This window comes from Schistocerca cancellata, chromosome 9 (assembly GCF_023864275.1).
Source record: "Schistocerca cancellata isolate TAMUIC-IGC-003103 chromosome 9, iqSchCanc2.1, whole genome shotgun sequence".
NCBI lineage: Eukaryota > Metazoa > Arthropoda > Insecta > Orthoptera > Acrididae > Schistocerca > Schistocerca cancellata.
The window spans coordinates 331,197,751-331,215,294 of NC_064634.1; positions in this window are offsets into that span (position 1 = coordinate 331,197,751).

The window sequence follows — 17,544 nt, forward strand, 5'->3', positions numbered from 1 at the left end:
CACGATCCCAGGAGAGGCGCTGCAGGTGACGTCATGCAGTTACCAAAGGCATTCGCGTCGGTCATCTGCTGCCGTATCCCATAGACGCCAAATTGGGCTTCATTTTCCTAATGGATACGTTCATCGTACGTCCCACACTGATTTATGCAGGTATTTCACGCAGTGTTCATTGGGTGTTAGCACTGACAAATCTATACAAACCCCGCTGCTCCCGCTAGTTATGTGAAGACCGTCGGTCACTGCCTTGTCCGTGGTGAGAGATAAAGCTTGAAATTTGTTGTTCTTGATGCACTCTTCACCCTGAGTATTTCGAACTACTGAATTCCCTAACGATTTCCGAAATGGATTGTCCCATGCGTCTAGCTCCAACCACTGTTTCTCGTTCAAAGTATCTTGCTACCCGCCGTGTCGCCGTAATCACGCCGGACACTGCCACACGAATCACCTGAGTACAAATGACAGCTCCGCCTATGTACTGCTCCTTTATACCTTGTGGACGAGGTGCTACAGCCATCTGCATTTGTGCATATCGCTATCCAATGAGTTTTGTCACCTCAGTGTTTTAGGTTAAAGCAATTATGTAAGTATTACGGAGAATGTTTGTTCGGAATTTGCTGCGAGAATTCTACGAAAGTGTAACTCATCTATAAAAGAGGGTACGTGAGGAACATTTAAATGATCGGTTTTTTAGTACTACTCAATGGTTTGGGATCCGCACTGGGTGGGATTATAGAAAGGCGACGAAACAGTCAAGATGCGCGCTCCTAGATATATCAACGGTAGATCTACCAACACACTAGCTCTGTGAGACAGGTACGTGAACTCTCGTGCGACTTCCTGTAGGAAAGAAGTTATTTTCACGAAAAATACTGAGGAAGTTTAGAAAATCGACTTTTGCAATAGGCTGCTGAGCGATTATTTTTATGGAAAGCTGCACTGCAATCTAACACAGATAATAGAAATTATTTTTAATGTAGTCACTGTATCCAACGGTTGGAACTTTTTACCAGTCGTCCATGTTCTAGAAGACATAAACCCCCTCTCCGGTCACGGAATCATTCGAGAAACGCTTTCTGAACGTACACTTCGCTAGAAAATCTGCGATTGCCTGGATATCGTCTGCTGTGGTCGAAACAATTGTTTTCCTTCCCGATCAGCATCACGTACGTTTATGGAACCTCGGTCCACTTTTTGTCACCGTTTTCCCACAGATGGACGTAGCCTTGCATTTGGTTGACATAGCGACGGTATTTCACTGCGCATATGTGTCCAATTTAGACATTTCCCCACAAGAACAGTACTGCTCCACGTACCTCAACTTTGCAGTACGGTTCAACCTGCTTCGCCAGTTCACTTACACACCCTGACGAGCCTGTCGACTGTGCCGTAGCAGGAAACCCATTACATGTACTCCCTCCCGACAATGTGCGCTTCTTGTTGGCTAATAGTGTTAGCGTAGGACATCCACCAACTTACATATAGCTTGAGGACCGCGGAATCAAGATAAGACAAGTTATGTCTCGTACGGAAGCATATACGCAGTCCCTCAATTTGCGATTAGAACAGGAAATGGAATGACAAACACTGGTGCAAGGTATTCTGTGGCATTCTTCCAGTGGTGGCTTGCGGAATACGTCTGCACAGAAGGTAGATAAAAACGTAGAAACACGAAAAACATAAAAACGCTACATATAATAAGGTGCAGGAAATCAGATCGCATTCAAAACAGCTTGTAGTCGTCTCTGAATGGGTACGTACAATCCTTGTATGGTTTTTAAGCGCATATCATACCATTCTTGCCAACGACCTTGCCCCAGTGGATACACCGCTTCCCGTGAGATCACCGAAGTTAAGGGCTGTCGAGCGTGGCCAGCACTTGGTGGTTGACCATCTGGCGGCCATCCGCTGTTGCCATTTTTCGGGGTGCACGCAGCCTCCTGATGCCAGTTGAGGAGCTACTCGGCCGAATAGTAGCGGCTCCGGTCAAGGAAAACCGCCTTAACGACCGGGAGGGCGGTGTGCTGACTACACACCCCGCCTCTCCGCATCATCAACTGAGGATGACACGGCGGTCGGATGGTCCCGATAGGCCACTTGTAGCCTGAAGACGGAGTGCTGTATACCATTCTTCCTGTAAAATAGTGGCAAGTTCAGGTAACGGAGGACGATAGCTATCACGTTCCCCTTTTGTATGTCGACCCTTATGGTTGATAGTCTGTGGGACTTAAGTAATAAAATGAAACAGCTGCAGCCGTCGTTTTGATGTTAATTTATTTTATAGCAACCAGTTCCGGTGACTCAATGCACATTCTTTAGGCCTTAATTGACGCTGAGGAGCTGAACTTCAATCGTATATTCGATCCCAACAGTACCCAACGTCTATGAAATGGCTTCCGTAGTATGCTGTAAAAGCAATGTTGTACTTACAACCAGCATGGTTCAATCCCTCACCGTCAGTAAAGGTCTGAATTTGGCGTACTGAGTCAACTAAACTTGTTGCAACATAATAGCATCAAAACGACGGCTTCAGGTGCGACACTGCATCCCCGTTCTCGCAATTCCAGTCCTGGACGATGGCAGCTGTGTGAATAGGGGCTCCGACGCTCTGGAACGCGGCATCACCAATGGGGAACAAACGTTGCACCTTGCGATGGACCAGATCAGTCAAATTGGTCACACACTCCTTGACAGTAATTGCATAGTGTTGTGATGACGACGAAAGAGTCGTCGCCAATGTTGACTGGTGGCCAATGCTAAATAGAAACACATAAATCACAGCAGGTTTGTCAGTAACGTCGATAATGAGCTGGTTGCATGGTCTCGATCTGCAACGACTAAAATAATTAGAAGTCGTTGGTAAAATTGGTTGTACAGGATTCTTCCTGGCTGCATACATATAATTATAAAGAGATAGCTATTGAGGCCTCACTTATGCCATAAGTTATTAAGCGCATTGTTAGAGGCTGCTTCCTATCAGATATTCTTCTTTACTACGTGACGTCCCGAGCAAGAGTGGATGAGAGCTCGCTAGAAACTTGATACAAGCCGCGGAGCGGCACTGGTCGCGACTCGCGGGTCCAACGATACTAATACGGACCGCTCTCGGTAATTGTAAACCCTAACAATTGCGGTGTCGAACGTTGATACCACACAGAGTAGCCATGGTACCAAAGTAAAACAACGGTATGTCAGAACTTCTAGCGCATCCAGCCATGTTCCTTTCTTGGACCGTAAATTCCACCTAAAGTTTGAAACCGTGTGTACCAAGACTCACTAGCCCGAACGACTTTCTTAGACTGCTCCAAAGTCCAGGTTTTATGGCTTTGGCACCAAGTTTACCTGTTGAGGGTATTTGGATCACTAAAGAGTGGTTTTGCATTCCAGCTCGTCCTGCAGTTTCCAGCTTCTGGAACTCATTTCGCGTTGTTTTGACAGTGCTCAAGAGTTCGATAATTAGTGTTACAGTGACTTTTTCAGCTGTAGTCCTCTCCTTTGTCACGATTGTCACGATTATTCATAACACGCTCTCGTCCGCGGATGACGCAAATGCGCTCTCCCGGTATGTGGTGTATATCTTTGAAACGGTGCCTCTTGAAACAGCAAACACTTCAGCTATGTTGATTACGGTTGCACCCACCAAACGAACACCAACCATTTGCTCACGTTCGAATTCACTTAGCTCCGATATAACGCACTATCAACCACACAGAACACTTTTCAGAACACGACTGAGACTTGCGACGTGTTGAGACCATTGCACAGGTGTCGTTCGCCGTCAAGCACAGCTATGCACCAGGTAGGCTTGGCTACCATATGTATTTATTTTCAAGCATCCACTTCTCCCGATGTTTCCATATTTTTGGGAGCCCCTGTATATGCAAATGTGAAGGGAGCTTTTGATGTTGCTGAGCAACAGTCATACAATAATTTTTAAAGGAACACACCGAAATATGACTGTTTATTTCATTACGACCCAGGTTTTCGGCCTTTTACGCTAAGTGTTCAAAAGTATCTGGACACCTGGTTGAAAATGACTTAGAAGTTCGAGGCGCCCTCCAGCATTAGCTAGAACTCAAAACACAATGTGCTGTTTATGACGGCTTCCACTCTCGCAGGCATACGTTCAATTAGGTGCTGTACGTTTTTTTGGGGAATGGCAGTCCATTCTTCACGGAGTGCTCCAATGAGAAGAGATATCGATGTCGGTCAGTGAGGCCTGGCACGAAGTCTGCGTTCCAAAACGTTCCAAATGTGTTCTATAGAATTCAGGTCAGGACTCTGTCCAGGCTCTGAGCACTATGGGACTTAACATCTGAGGTCATCAGTCCCCTAGAACTTAGGACTACTTAAACCTAACTAACCTAAGGACATCACACACATGCATCCCCGAGTCAGGATTCGAACCTGCGACCGTAGGGTCGCGCAGTTCAATCAGGTGCTGAAGCCCCTAGAACCGCTCGGCCACTCCGGCCGGCCCAGTCCATTACAGGGATGTTATTGTCGTGTAACCACTCTGCCATAGGCCGTGCATTATGAGCAGGTGCTCGATCGTGTTGAAAGATGCACTCGCCATTCCCGAACTGCTCTTCAACAGTGGGAAGTAAGAAGGTGCTTAAAACATCAACGTAGGCCAGTGCTATGATAGTGCCACGCAAAACGAGGGGTGCAACCCCCTCCATAAAAACACGACCCCACAATAACACCAGTGCCTCCGAATTTTACTGTTGGCACTACACACGCTGGCAGATGGCGTTCACCGGGCATTCGCCATTGCCACACCCTGCCATCTGATCGACACATTGTGTACCCTGATTCATCACTCCACACAACGTTTCTCCACTGTTCAATCGTCCAATGTATACGTTGCTTACACAAGCGAAGCATCGTTTGGCATTTACCGGCGCCATGTGTGGCTTATGAGCAGCTGCTCGACCATGGGATCCAAGTTTTCTCACCTCCCACCCAACTGTCATAGCACTTGGACTGGATGCTGATGCAGTTTGAAATTCCTGTGTGATGGTCTGGATAGATGTCTGCAAATTACACATTACGACCCTCCTCAACCTTCGGCGGTCTCTGTCAGTCAACAAACGAGGTCGGCCTGTACGTTTTTGTTCTGTACGTGTCACTTCACGTTTCGACTTCACTATTACATCGGAAACAGTGGACCTATTGATGTTCAGGACTGTGGAAATCTCACGTACAGACTTATGACACAAGTGACGCCCAATCGCCTGAGACGTTCGATATCGGTGATTTCCACGGAGCGCCCCATTCTGCTCTGTCACGATGTATAATGTCTACTGAGATGGCTGATATGGAGTACCTGTCAGTAGGTGGCAGCACAATGCACCTAATATGAAACACGTATGTTTCTGGGGTGTCCAGATAATGTCATTAACGTATATTGCAGGACATCGAGCTGGCCAATTTTCAGCTTGTTTTCCTGCTATATATGTTACTTACATAAACTCAGTCACTTGAAAATGGCATAAAAGGCCAAATCTGGATCGAATGAAATAAACAACAACAGAGTCAAATGGTAGTATGTTCATTTAGAAAATGTAAAGGAAGCGTCAAGTGATAGTTTTCTGTGCAAATAATGTTTTCTAATGATACCCAAAACCAGAAACAGTGGCGCTATATGGTGTTTAGCCTATCGTTGCCAGTTGCCAGGATGGCGTGTGAAAGGGGAGCGAGACAGAGAGCACATTGGCGTCATGCCGCCGCTTTGTTGCGGTGCTTGCACACCACTAGAGGACACGAAAATTACCTGCACTGCAACGAAATGGCGATGAGCGTTGCATGCATTCACGGTTATGCCTTAATGTCACGCTTTCTGCCGTTTCAGTGATTCACTGTCTTGCCACCGATAGGTGTAAGGTCTGGAGACGCTTGTTACTGTAATATAATTTTACTGACTTCTCCACTCTTGTTGTAAATCAAAAAATAGATCGCGAGGATTTGATCTATTGCTTTAGAGAGAACCTACTTTGTTAGTCATAACTTAAGTATCAACAAAATGAAAGTAGATTCTAAAGCAGTGGTTCCAAACGTAGTTTTTTTTTTTTTTTTTTTTTTGTAACATTGACCACTAGACTGAAGAAAATCGATTTTAATTAAAACTAGTAACATATTCCTTAAAGTCAAAACCAACATGCATTAATAGCACGATTATAAAAGAAAACGTTTTTTATTAGGATAAAAGTGGTTTGTATCACTGTGATTTTTGAAGACGCATCTTCTGTTTATGTTCGCTAATCCTGGGACTAATATTATTTTCAAACCTACATGCATACCATCACTTACTTTCAGTCGATTCCCAGACATGTTTTTAATTATCAGCAACGCAGAAATTCCTTGTTCACATAAATACGTTGTAGACATAAGCATAGGATATCACAAGGAGATATCTCGAATACTAATGTATAAAACTCCTTTCTTACTCAAAAACTGCTGAAGAAAATCAAATCAGAACTTCACCACATGTATGTGGCTTGTGATACTGGCTCATCGGTATAGTTCACGCTAGCGCCGTGTACACTTCCATGCTGTATACGACATGGTCCCCCTCGGTCCCAGTCAGTTTAATCGTAGAATACCGCTTTCAACCTGCTTACCTGTTAGTATCTTGACGATGAACGATGAGACTCAAATCTAAGCAGTTATTCTGTGCACTCTGACAGCTTTTACTTTTTTTTTAAAATACCTAACATTTGAAGATGCACCTTTATTTATGCTAAAGCGATTGTGACCTTTAAATAAAAGTATATTAACAACCGGTGTGGAAGATTTTATCTACCAATTTGTTCGATAGAGGTTTTTTCCTTCTTTCTTCCTGTTGTGCGACACGTTTTCATTTGCGCTGTTAATTTCGACATTTCGAATGACATTAATATTGTTTCCTCAAATGTTGCAAATCTTGTACTTCTGGGCATGGATTTCTTTCTTTTTTTTTCTTTTTTTTTTCCTTCAAAGAATTCTGGTGCTCGGTCAGAGAGATTAGGAAGAACTGTTCCTAAGTAGCAATTTAATTTCGCCGGCTTCGAGGAATCCTTCCCGTGAACGGTTGGGCGTATAACGCATTGCACGTTTATTAATAACCAAATTTAGCTCTTTCGAACTATGTATTGGGAACCAATAATCTCAAATAGCTTATCATATACGGTTATAATTGAAAATGTAAAATTATTCTTTTCCTTACACATCAAACTTTCCTCTTGTATTACCTTAACAGTTTTTTATTTTAATTAAAGTTTTCGTATTTGGCTTCCCCTTTAGAAATTATCCCGGGCATTGCTAACACACACTGCAAGCCAGTGATAGTAATATAACAGGTTTTGTGTGGGATACTTTCCACGGACTAAAGCCGCAAAGCACTGTTCAACTTTTCAACATACTGTTTGAAAAAAATTTGAAGCGGCTAATTTACTACAGTCGACATATAAGGTCCAAATACCTGGAAATAAGTAGTTTATTTCATCCAAACTACGATACTTTAATTAAAATCAATTAACTACACGTCGATAAAGTATGAAACACTTTGCCTTACCATTTCCCCAGCCCAGATTTCGAATCTAAGAATCAAATCGAATCTTTTAATGTATATATCAAGCACAGTGTTTCATTTTTATTTCGGTACTTCTGTAATGATCGTCTTTTTTAAGACCTTCTTCCGCACGTCAACATGGTATAATCAATGTCTTGCAAACTAAAGTTGATTTACATACGAACAGAACCGGTATTCTGTGAGAGCACTCGAATTTTATTTTTTTATTTCGAGGCAATGTATCACGCTGAAAATTCGCCTCCGGTGTCATGGGCAATTGTATGTTATGGGAAACTGTAAAAATGATAATTTGATTCAAAAGACATTTCTGGTGGGTGTCAACCGTCCGTTACAGGGCGTATTTCATCGAAGTAGATGTGATTTCCCAGACACATCTAACGACGTAATATGACCAGCCCGGGTAGCAGCGCATGCTAGCGTTTTCACATCGGATAACACTAAAAGCACAGAGGCTGGGGTACACAAATCCCTTCGAAGAGGGCGTGATGGTGGCAGGGGGGGGGATGAGGTGGGAGGGGGGGAGGCTGACAGAAGGGGCATCTGTCCATACTCTACCACTAATATTGCTAAATGCGAAAATTAACGTGACGACAGATGGCGTGAAGTCACGGCATAAATGGTAGCAAAAAGGAATTAAGGAGAAAGATCTCAAGATAATTTTACACGTCAGGTTTTTTTGGATTTTAGAGACATCTGTTATAAACTACCAGTTAGTAAAATACTCAAGATCTCAGTAATCATTTGCTTAAAAATGTTGAGCAGTTTCGGCCCTTATGCTGGTCACCTTCAGATCTAACGTACTATATGGCTGCAGCCGGCAGTGCACGGGACGATTCCGTGAAATCACAATAGTTCAAACGACGTCGATTTTACGCAACTACGGAACATCTGTGTGAAATCGCAGCCGTTTAGACGACCACGATTTAACGCAACTTATCCGTGCACTACCAGCTGCGCCGTAAATTGGGTTAGGGCTGCAGATGGCCAGCAGAAAGATTTAAATCGGTCATTGTTTTAAAATAAAAGACAATAGCTATCTTGACAGTTTTATTAACTGTGATCTGATGATGGAATATGTATGTAGAAATCGAACTTAATGTTGCGTGAATAATCAATATCCACACAGTATAGTCAAAGGAAGTCTGTGTTCTTTCACGTAATATAATACGGCTGCGTGATTGCGCGATGCGGTTGTCAGCAACGAATGCGAGATTTAAAATATTTTGGATCGATATGAAACATAGATGTAGAAATGGTCCTCCCTAATAAAACTGCTGTTCGTGCCAGTTTGTCATTTTAATCTAATGTCACCCTCTCAAGAAGCTCTCAGGGATTATCAGTGCTCACAACACGCTACGAAAAGTTTTTTACTGCCTCCCAGCGAACAGCATCAGCAGCAGCAGCAGCAGCAGACAAACTCGCAACTCTGCCTGCAATTTGTGCGAACCTAATGAGGTTATCTCGACGCACCGAATCCTTTTTCCTTCTTCCACCCTGCCGGTAGGGCGCGGCTGTCTGCGAGGTACAATGACGCCGTTAGTACCGCAGTAACTCAGGTTGCGCCCACGCACGTGATTTCCCGACGGAGTCTCGATACCCCTGAGGCCTCCCGCCACTACCTGCGGCAAGTCGCAACTTCGTACTTCGTTAATTGCGGAATAATTAGCTCACCTCCTGGAGTGGAATATTAACACCATTTCCGAGAACTATTTCCAAGATGCCCCGTGAGAGCGTAATAAGATAAAAGTCGTGTACGTAGGACAAAATCATCTTGTAACTTCCGGAGAAGCGCAAGAACCGTTGCATGGGAAATTACCTCCCACGTCGCCACTGCAATGAGCTCTATCATTCTCGTCCAGTTGGGTTTCCGTTCCATCTCTGTTGTCACGACACAGCAGTATGTAAACTGAAGGTGGAGAGGGGAAGGAAGGAAAGGAAATGTAGGGGCTCACTGCTGTCAGCTGCGTCATGGCTTTAAGCGGAATCAACGCACCGGAATTCGAACCCGGTATTCCCTGCTTACTAGGCAGGTGCTTTAACCACTGTGCCATTCGGAACGCAGCGTCATCTCGACTGTGTGACCTCGGTGCACCTCACTGTCAATTCATACTGCTGTCCATGTACCCCATGTTCGCTCTCTGACATTCTCATAGGAGGTCGGTCGTATTAGTGCATCCACACTGAAGATGGTGCATCTATTGTCCAGCTAAGCTAATCAGATTATATTTAAGTGTGGTGTCTGTTCTTTCCGACATGTGCATTTATCGTGACTCCAGTGCATAACAAGGGTAAAAGAACGGACCCGCAAAATTACAAATCGATATCCGTAACTTCTGTTCGCTACAGAATCCGCGAATATATTCTCTTTTCGCATATAATAAATTTTCTTGGGACTGAGAAGCTTATGTCCAAGAATCAGCATGGTTTTAGAAATCGTCGCCCTTACGCAAGTAAGCTTGCCCCTTTTTTCACATGATATACTGCGAACTATTGTTGAAGGGAAACAGGCATATATTTCTAGATTTCCGGAAAGCATTTGCCACGATGCCCCACTGCAGGCTGTTAACGAAGGTACGAGGATATGGAATAAGTTAACAGATATGTGAGTGGCTCGATGACATCTTAAATAATAGAGCCAGTATGTTGTCCTCGACGGCGACTTCATGAGAGACAAGGATATCAGCAGAAGTGTCCCAGGAGAGTTTGACAAGACCGCTGGTCGGCAGCGGTGATCGAGCGGTTCTAGGCGCTCCAGTCCGGAACCGCGCGACTGCTAAGGTCGCAGGTTCGAATCCTGCCTCGGGCATGGATGTGTGTGCCGTCCTTAGGTTAGTTAGGTTTAAGTAATTCTAAGACCTAGGGGACTGGTGACCTCAGATGTTAAGTCCCATAGTGCTCAGAGCCATTTGAACCATCTGAACAGGACCGCTGTTGTTCTTTACACACACAAATAATTTATCGGACAGGGTGGGCAGTAATCTGCGATTCTTTACTGATGATGCCGCGATTTACGGTAAGGTGCCGAAGTTAAGTGACTATAGAAAGATACTATACAACTTAGACAAAATTTCGAGTTGGTGTGACAAATGACAACTAGCCCTAAATGTGGAAACGCGTAAGCGAATGCGCATGAATAGGAAGATCAAACCTGTAATATTCGGATACAGTATTGCTAGTGTCCTGCTTGACACAGTCAAGTCGTCTGAATATCTGGGCGTAACTTTACAAAGTGATATGAGATTGAATGAGCATGTGAGAACTTTTGGAGAGACGGCGTAAGGTCGACTTCAGTTTATTGCGAGACTTTTAGAAAAGAGTGGTTCAGCTGTAACGGAGACCGCATAAAGGTGCGACCTATTCTTGAGTACTGCTCGATTGTTCGGAATCCGTACCAGATCGGACTGAAGGACGACAACGAAGCAATTCACAGGCAGGTTGCTAAATTTGTTACCAGTAGGTTTGAACTACTGGTAAATTGCTTAAATGGGAATCCCTGGGGAGAGGCAACAATATTGAGAAAATTTAGAGAACTAGCATTTGAAGCTGACTGCCGAACGATTCTTCTGCCGCCAACCTACATCGCGTGTAAGGACTACGAAGATATGAGAAATTAGGGCTCCTACGGAGATATATAGAGACGCATTTTTCCTGCGCTCTGTTTGAGAGTGGAAAAAGAAAGTAAATGCCAAATAGTGGTACAGGCTATCCTGCGCCACGCGCCGTACGGTGGATTGGTTCAAAATGGTTCAAATGGCTCTGAGCACTATGGGACTTAACTTCTGTGGCCATCAGTCCCCTAGAACATAGAACTACTTAAACCTAACTAACCTAAGGACATCACACACATCCATGCCCGAGGCAGGATTCGAACCTGCGACCGTAGCAGTCGCGCGGCTCCGGACTGAGCGCCTAGAACCGCACGGCCACTCTGGCCGGCCGCCGTACGTTGGACTGCGGGGTATTTATGTAGGTGTAGATCTAGACATAGGTGTAGAAAAACAGACACCTAACATTCCTAAAATTTCAGAGTGAGGCGGCGTAAGTGTAATGTAATCAAACCCATGACACGCTGAAAGGTTTATACACCATATGAAATGCTAGTATACCACAGTTAGATTTGTTTCCATCAGGAACTTCATGTCCCACGGCTGTATTAATGAGATTCAAGATCAGAGTAAGGGCAGCATTGCTTGTAAATATTTAATTTGTTTGGTTCAAATGGCTCTGAGCACTATGCGACTTAACTTCTGAGGTCTTCAGTCGCCTAGAACTTAGAACTAATTAAACCTAACTAACCTAAGGACATCACACACATCCATGTCCGAGAAAGGATTCGAACCTGCGACCGCAGCGGTCGCTCGGTTCCAGACTGTAGCGCCTAGAACCGCACGGCCACTACGGCCGGCTTAATTTGTTTGTTTCAGATAGATTTCAGCTACTGTGCTGCTATTCGTCCATCGCCATGATTTGTATACAATTGCACTGAAGATAGCTACACAGTAGTTGAGATCGATCTACAATAAAGAGATTAAAGATGTGCGGCTGATGCTGCTATTCATGGACGTCACAGTTAGTTTGGTACATCAGCTCCTGATGCATCTTTGACTGCAAATATATTGAATATCGAAATACTTCAGATATCTTTGCATACTGAACACGTGAGCGAAACACATTGTCTGCTTTCTACAGCGTGTATTATTGAGAAAAGCTAGAAAGCTAGCAAGTAACAGTCTAGTCGAGTCGTAGCATGAGGCATTAGTACCTGCGGTGTCGTGGAGAGAGGATGTTGGGTCATGGCGGAATGAGCAGTTTGGATAGCGGATGTGCCGCGCATTGATATGGTAAGTTGGTTTAGGGGAGGGAACAAACAGCGAGGTCATCGGTCCCATCGGATTTGGGAAAGAAGTAGGCCGTGCTATTTGAAAGGAACCATTGCAGCATTTGCCTGAAGCGATTTAGGGAAATCACGGAAAACCTAAATTAGGATAGCCGTATGCGGGTTTGAACCGTCTCCCTCCCGAATGCGAGTCCAGTATGCTAACCACTGCGTCACCTCACTCATTGTGCATTAATTTCTATCCGGGGTAATCCTCTATGCGTAAATTAGGGATGAAGGATGATTTTTAAGATTATCATAAAATAAAATGGCACTTTAGGAAAAGGTAACTCAGTTTGAGTTTATTATCTGCAAGTGCGATTTCAGTGATTGTTGCTGTGCAAGGATTTCATTTTGTCCAGTAATATACACGTGCTGGTAATCAGGGAGAACGGTCAACATGTGTTCAGTAATCTAATTCGCCCTCCCCAATTTGATTAGTTAAATAATAGTGCTACCATAAATGGTTCCTTTCTTCATCTTGTGTATGACATGTTTGACTTCCGAGGGGATTATTTCTGGGATTAGGGAAACAAAGGCATCCAGTTCGTCTAGGATTAACATATCGTAACTGATTTTACTGTAAGGTTTACCATAAAAATTCTCGATATATTCTAGCATTTCTTCCTTATCTGTAATTCGGCCTTCGTCAGTGTCTAATGCTATTAGTTGCTCTTTCCAGACTTAAGATTCTGCTTGGCTACCTTTAAACTAGATTTATTTTCAAGGCAAGCCTTTAGGGTATCTTCGTCATACTTCTTGATATCGTCTACCAAGCTCTTTCTGAGGGCCTTGCATAGTTCTGCATATTCTATGATACCTACGTCTCTATCTACTTTCAATTTTCTTCTCTTGCCCAACAATCTTCTCGTTCTATTTGTCAGCTTCTTTGGTTGGTTTTGAGATTTTCACAACACACCCATTTCTTCAGCTATTGTGATTAGTATCTATCGTTACTGCTTATGCTTCAAACTCTTCTACTTTTCTCTGAATTCTTTCTTGAAATTCCTCTTTCCGTTCTTATGGATTTGTGAAATTTAAAATTTTTCTTTTTCCTTCATTTGGTTTCAGTCCTTCACCTGGTGTATTCAGTTCAAATCTTGCTCTTATTAATCGATGATCACTGCTTGTATTGAACCTGTTCAGCACAGAGACATCTTTAACGTTTTGAGGTCTGTTGGTAAGAATGAAGTATATTCCATTTTTCACTTCAAAATTAGGGCACCTCCAAGTCAATTTTCGATTAGAATGCTTCTTGAAGAATATACTCATGATAGGTTTTCTCATGCATTTTGTAAATTGGACCAGTCTCTCGCCGCTGTCATTTCTTTCATCTGTTCCACGTTTGCCAATAATTGAATCACCTCCCTTTTACTTTCCAGCTTTGGTATTCAAGCCATAAATTATAAATTTATAAAAGCAATCTCTACCTTTTCCACAGGTTTCTTTCAGGTACTCATAGAAGGATTCTATCTCCTCATCCAAGTGACTAGAAGTAGGTGTAAGTGCTTGGACTAGTTAGACTTTATACCTTCCTGACATTTCGGGACCAATCGTGCAATTATGCTTCAATTTCCTTCTTATACTGCTATCTTGTCTACTACAGTTTTGTTTACTAAAAACCCGACTCCATTTAGTTTTTCATTTCATTGCCACAGTGATAGAAGAGATTTCCTGAATTCAGTTGAAGGCAGTTTTCACCTTCACGAGGTACTTCATTGGAGCCAACAATGGTCCTATTAATTTTTTTTTCTAATTTCTGTTTCTGTCAATCTGTCGTTTCCCACTAGCGAACGACAACTACGCGCGCCTATTTGGAAGCATCGCTTCTCTCCTTTTGTGTACTTACGGTTTTTTGATACTAATGCAGCTCTGACCTGGAGATCCGCATGTGGGGCTAATTCAACTCCGGAACGTTTTACCTTTCTGTCTCACATCATTACTCGAAGGTAAGAAGCTTTGCCATACTTGCTTGAGAACGGATCGGCGGTCTGATTTGTGCGGCCGTTCTTATCGTGGAGTCCAGCCAGGCGCCTTTGGTTGTCCGCTCCTCTGGAGTACAGACGCCGCTGATGCTGCTGCTTTGGTCCATCCTGGCTATTTAATTTCCCCAGTGGCACCGATATGTGGGAGGCCTTCTCTGACACACCTGGGGAAGCGTCCGACGGGGGACTGGCAAAATGGTTATTGTAATTAACTTCTGCATGTGTGTGTGTGTGTGTATGTGTGTGTGTGTGTAGGAGGGGGGGGGCGGGGGGTGCTTGCGTGTGTAATATGAAGTGTTGTGGTTGGCAGGAGAGCCAACACCGTGTTACTAGAGGAAGCCGAAAGGCACGCGTTTTAGCTCACGCAGGCTGGCGTGAGGTCTGGAACAGGACAAGGAAATTAGAATTTAGGAAAAACGGACGTAGCTGGTGGGATACTTAACTTTAATCCATTAATGGTGAACGTCGCTCTTGACGGTACATTATTCACAGTATCAATAGTAACTGGTAATGGCGCCTTGATAGGTCGTAGCAAATGACGTAGCTGAAGGCTATGCTAACTATCGTCTCGGCAAATGAGAGCATATTTTGTCAGTGAACCACCGCTAGCAAAGTCGGTTGTACAACTGGGGCGAGCGCTAGGAAGCCTCTCTAGACCTGCCGTGTGGCGGCGCTCGGTCTGCAATCGCTGATAGTGGCGACACGCGGGTCCGACGTATACTAACGGACCGCGGCCGATTTAAAGGCTACCACCTAGCAAGTGTGGCGTCTGGCGGTGACACCACATGAAGGATGACTAACTGTGCTTTTGCAGCAAATGCGTGAGTGGATGCGTCGTGTTGCATTATTGTTGTCAATTCTATTGCTCACAACAGGTGTTTAAATTCAAGCGATTGCGACAGCGGTGCTTGAATATACGCTACCTGACGAAAATTATCCAGACACACATTAGTGGTGTCCGTCCCCGGTAGCTGAGTGGTCTTATTTACATATGAACCACACTTCCCTAAAATTCTCAGTGCATTCTAAACTTGTAGCCGGCACGGTAGCTCAGCGTGTTCGGTCAGAGGGTTAGCAGCCCTCTGTAATAAAGAAAACTGAGCTAATCGATTATCAACGAACTTAAACGGATGTCTTACGACGTCCACCCCGAGCAGATGCAACGAACGAAAACGAACAAAACGAAATTAAAAAAAAAGTGGTCAGCGCGACAGAATGTCAATCCCAAGGGCTCGGGTTCGATTCCCGGCTGGGTCGGAGATTTTCTCTGCTCAGGAACTAGGTGTTGTGTTGTTGTCCTAATCATATTTCATACCCATCGACGCGCAAGTCGCCGAAGTGGCGTCAAATCGAAAGACTTGCACCCTGCGAACGGACTACCCGACGGGAGGCCCTAGTCACACGACATTTTTTTTTATATGTTAGTGGTCACTAATATGAGTTCTGTCCACCGTTCGCGTTTATGATGGCTAGAACTATGCTGGTGTGATTTTCAGTGAGATATCTGAATGTCTGTGGAGGAATGGCGTACTATCCTTTCTCAAGAGGCGACAGCAGACAGTGTAGCGATGTTGGACCCTGACATCTGGATCGAAGACGACGTTCTGTCTCATCCCAGACCTCTTCCGTTGTGTTAAGGTCGGGACTCCGGGCAGGCAAGCCCATTTCGGAACTGTTAATGTCCACAGACCACTGCCTCACAGAGGCTGCTTTCTAATAGGATACATCGTCATGCTGATACAGACAATCGTCGTCTCCGAAGTGTTACTATACTGTACGCAGCACACAATGCTGTAACATGTGTTCAAATCCTTCTGTATTTAGCGTTTTCTTAAGGATTATAAGGAGAGAACTACCTAGCTACGAAAAGCATCCCCATACTGAAGCATCACCTCTTCAGTACCTCACTGTTAGCACTAGACATGGTTCTCCAGACACTGACCAAAGCTAAAGCTTTCCATAGAGATGTCACAGAATATAGCCTGAGTCATCACTCGTTTTCAGTCATCAACTGTCCGCTGACTTCGATCACTACACCACCTTATGTGTCGCGTAGCTTTAAAACAGAAACGTGTTGCTTATGACGAATGCTTGAATATTGCACCCCATTACTTTTAATTCCATATGCACACTTATTATGCTAGCTGGACGGCTGGTAGTACCTTCGAACTCAGAAGTGATTCTTTTAGCTGATTTCATGCTATTATTTACAACCACCTTCCGCCATGCTCGATGGTCCCTCTCCGCCAGTACAGGAGTTTGCCTGTTTTTGGTTTAGCCTTGGCTGTTCCTACGAGTCTCCAATTCACACTCACATCATCAACAGTCGACCTGGTCAGCTTTTAAGTGATTCAAATGTCCCTGAGGGATCAGTTACTCAGCTAATATCCAATGACTAGTCCATGTTGGAATTGGCTCGAATAGCACTTAACTTCTGAGGTCATCAGTCCCCTAGAACTTAGAACTACTTAAACCTAACTAACCTAAGGACATCACACACATCCATGCCCGAGGCAGAATTCGAACCTCCGACCATAGCGGTTGCGCGGTTCCAGTCTGAAGCGCCTAGAACCGCTCGGCCACACCGGCTGGCATGTTGGAATTCACAGAGCTTTTCTGACCGACCCATCCTGCTGTGATCGCTTCTGTACTGTCGACACAATACCCTCCGCCACCTTCTATACTAGCGCGTCCACCTCTCCTGACATCTAGTGGAAAATAGCGCGTTTCAAAGGGCGTCCAGATACCTTTGATGGAGCGGCGTTGACTTCATTTGCCTTTAAAAGTTTTATGTGCTGCTCCCGGGGTTTTTGGTATTATTGTGGTTGGGGAACTAAATTTACATGTACAGTGATTCCGGTACGTGTTATCGTCCGTTAACACATTTGGCTACCCTAACACCGAACAGTCTGATTGCCAATTATTATAAATTACAGGCTCTTTCAGTGGTGGAATTGGCGTTAAAGAGTGTCGCTGCTCTGCATAAACATTTTATTTTGATACGCAAGTTGTGAGGACAGCTGCTCACAAACCTACTTCACTAAAGTTCTGCGTATTAATTTTGCAACTGCTTTCTTTTCTTTTTTTATAAGATACATTGACTGTGCGCATGC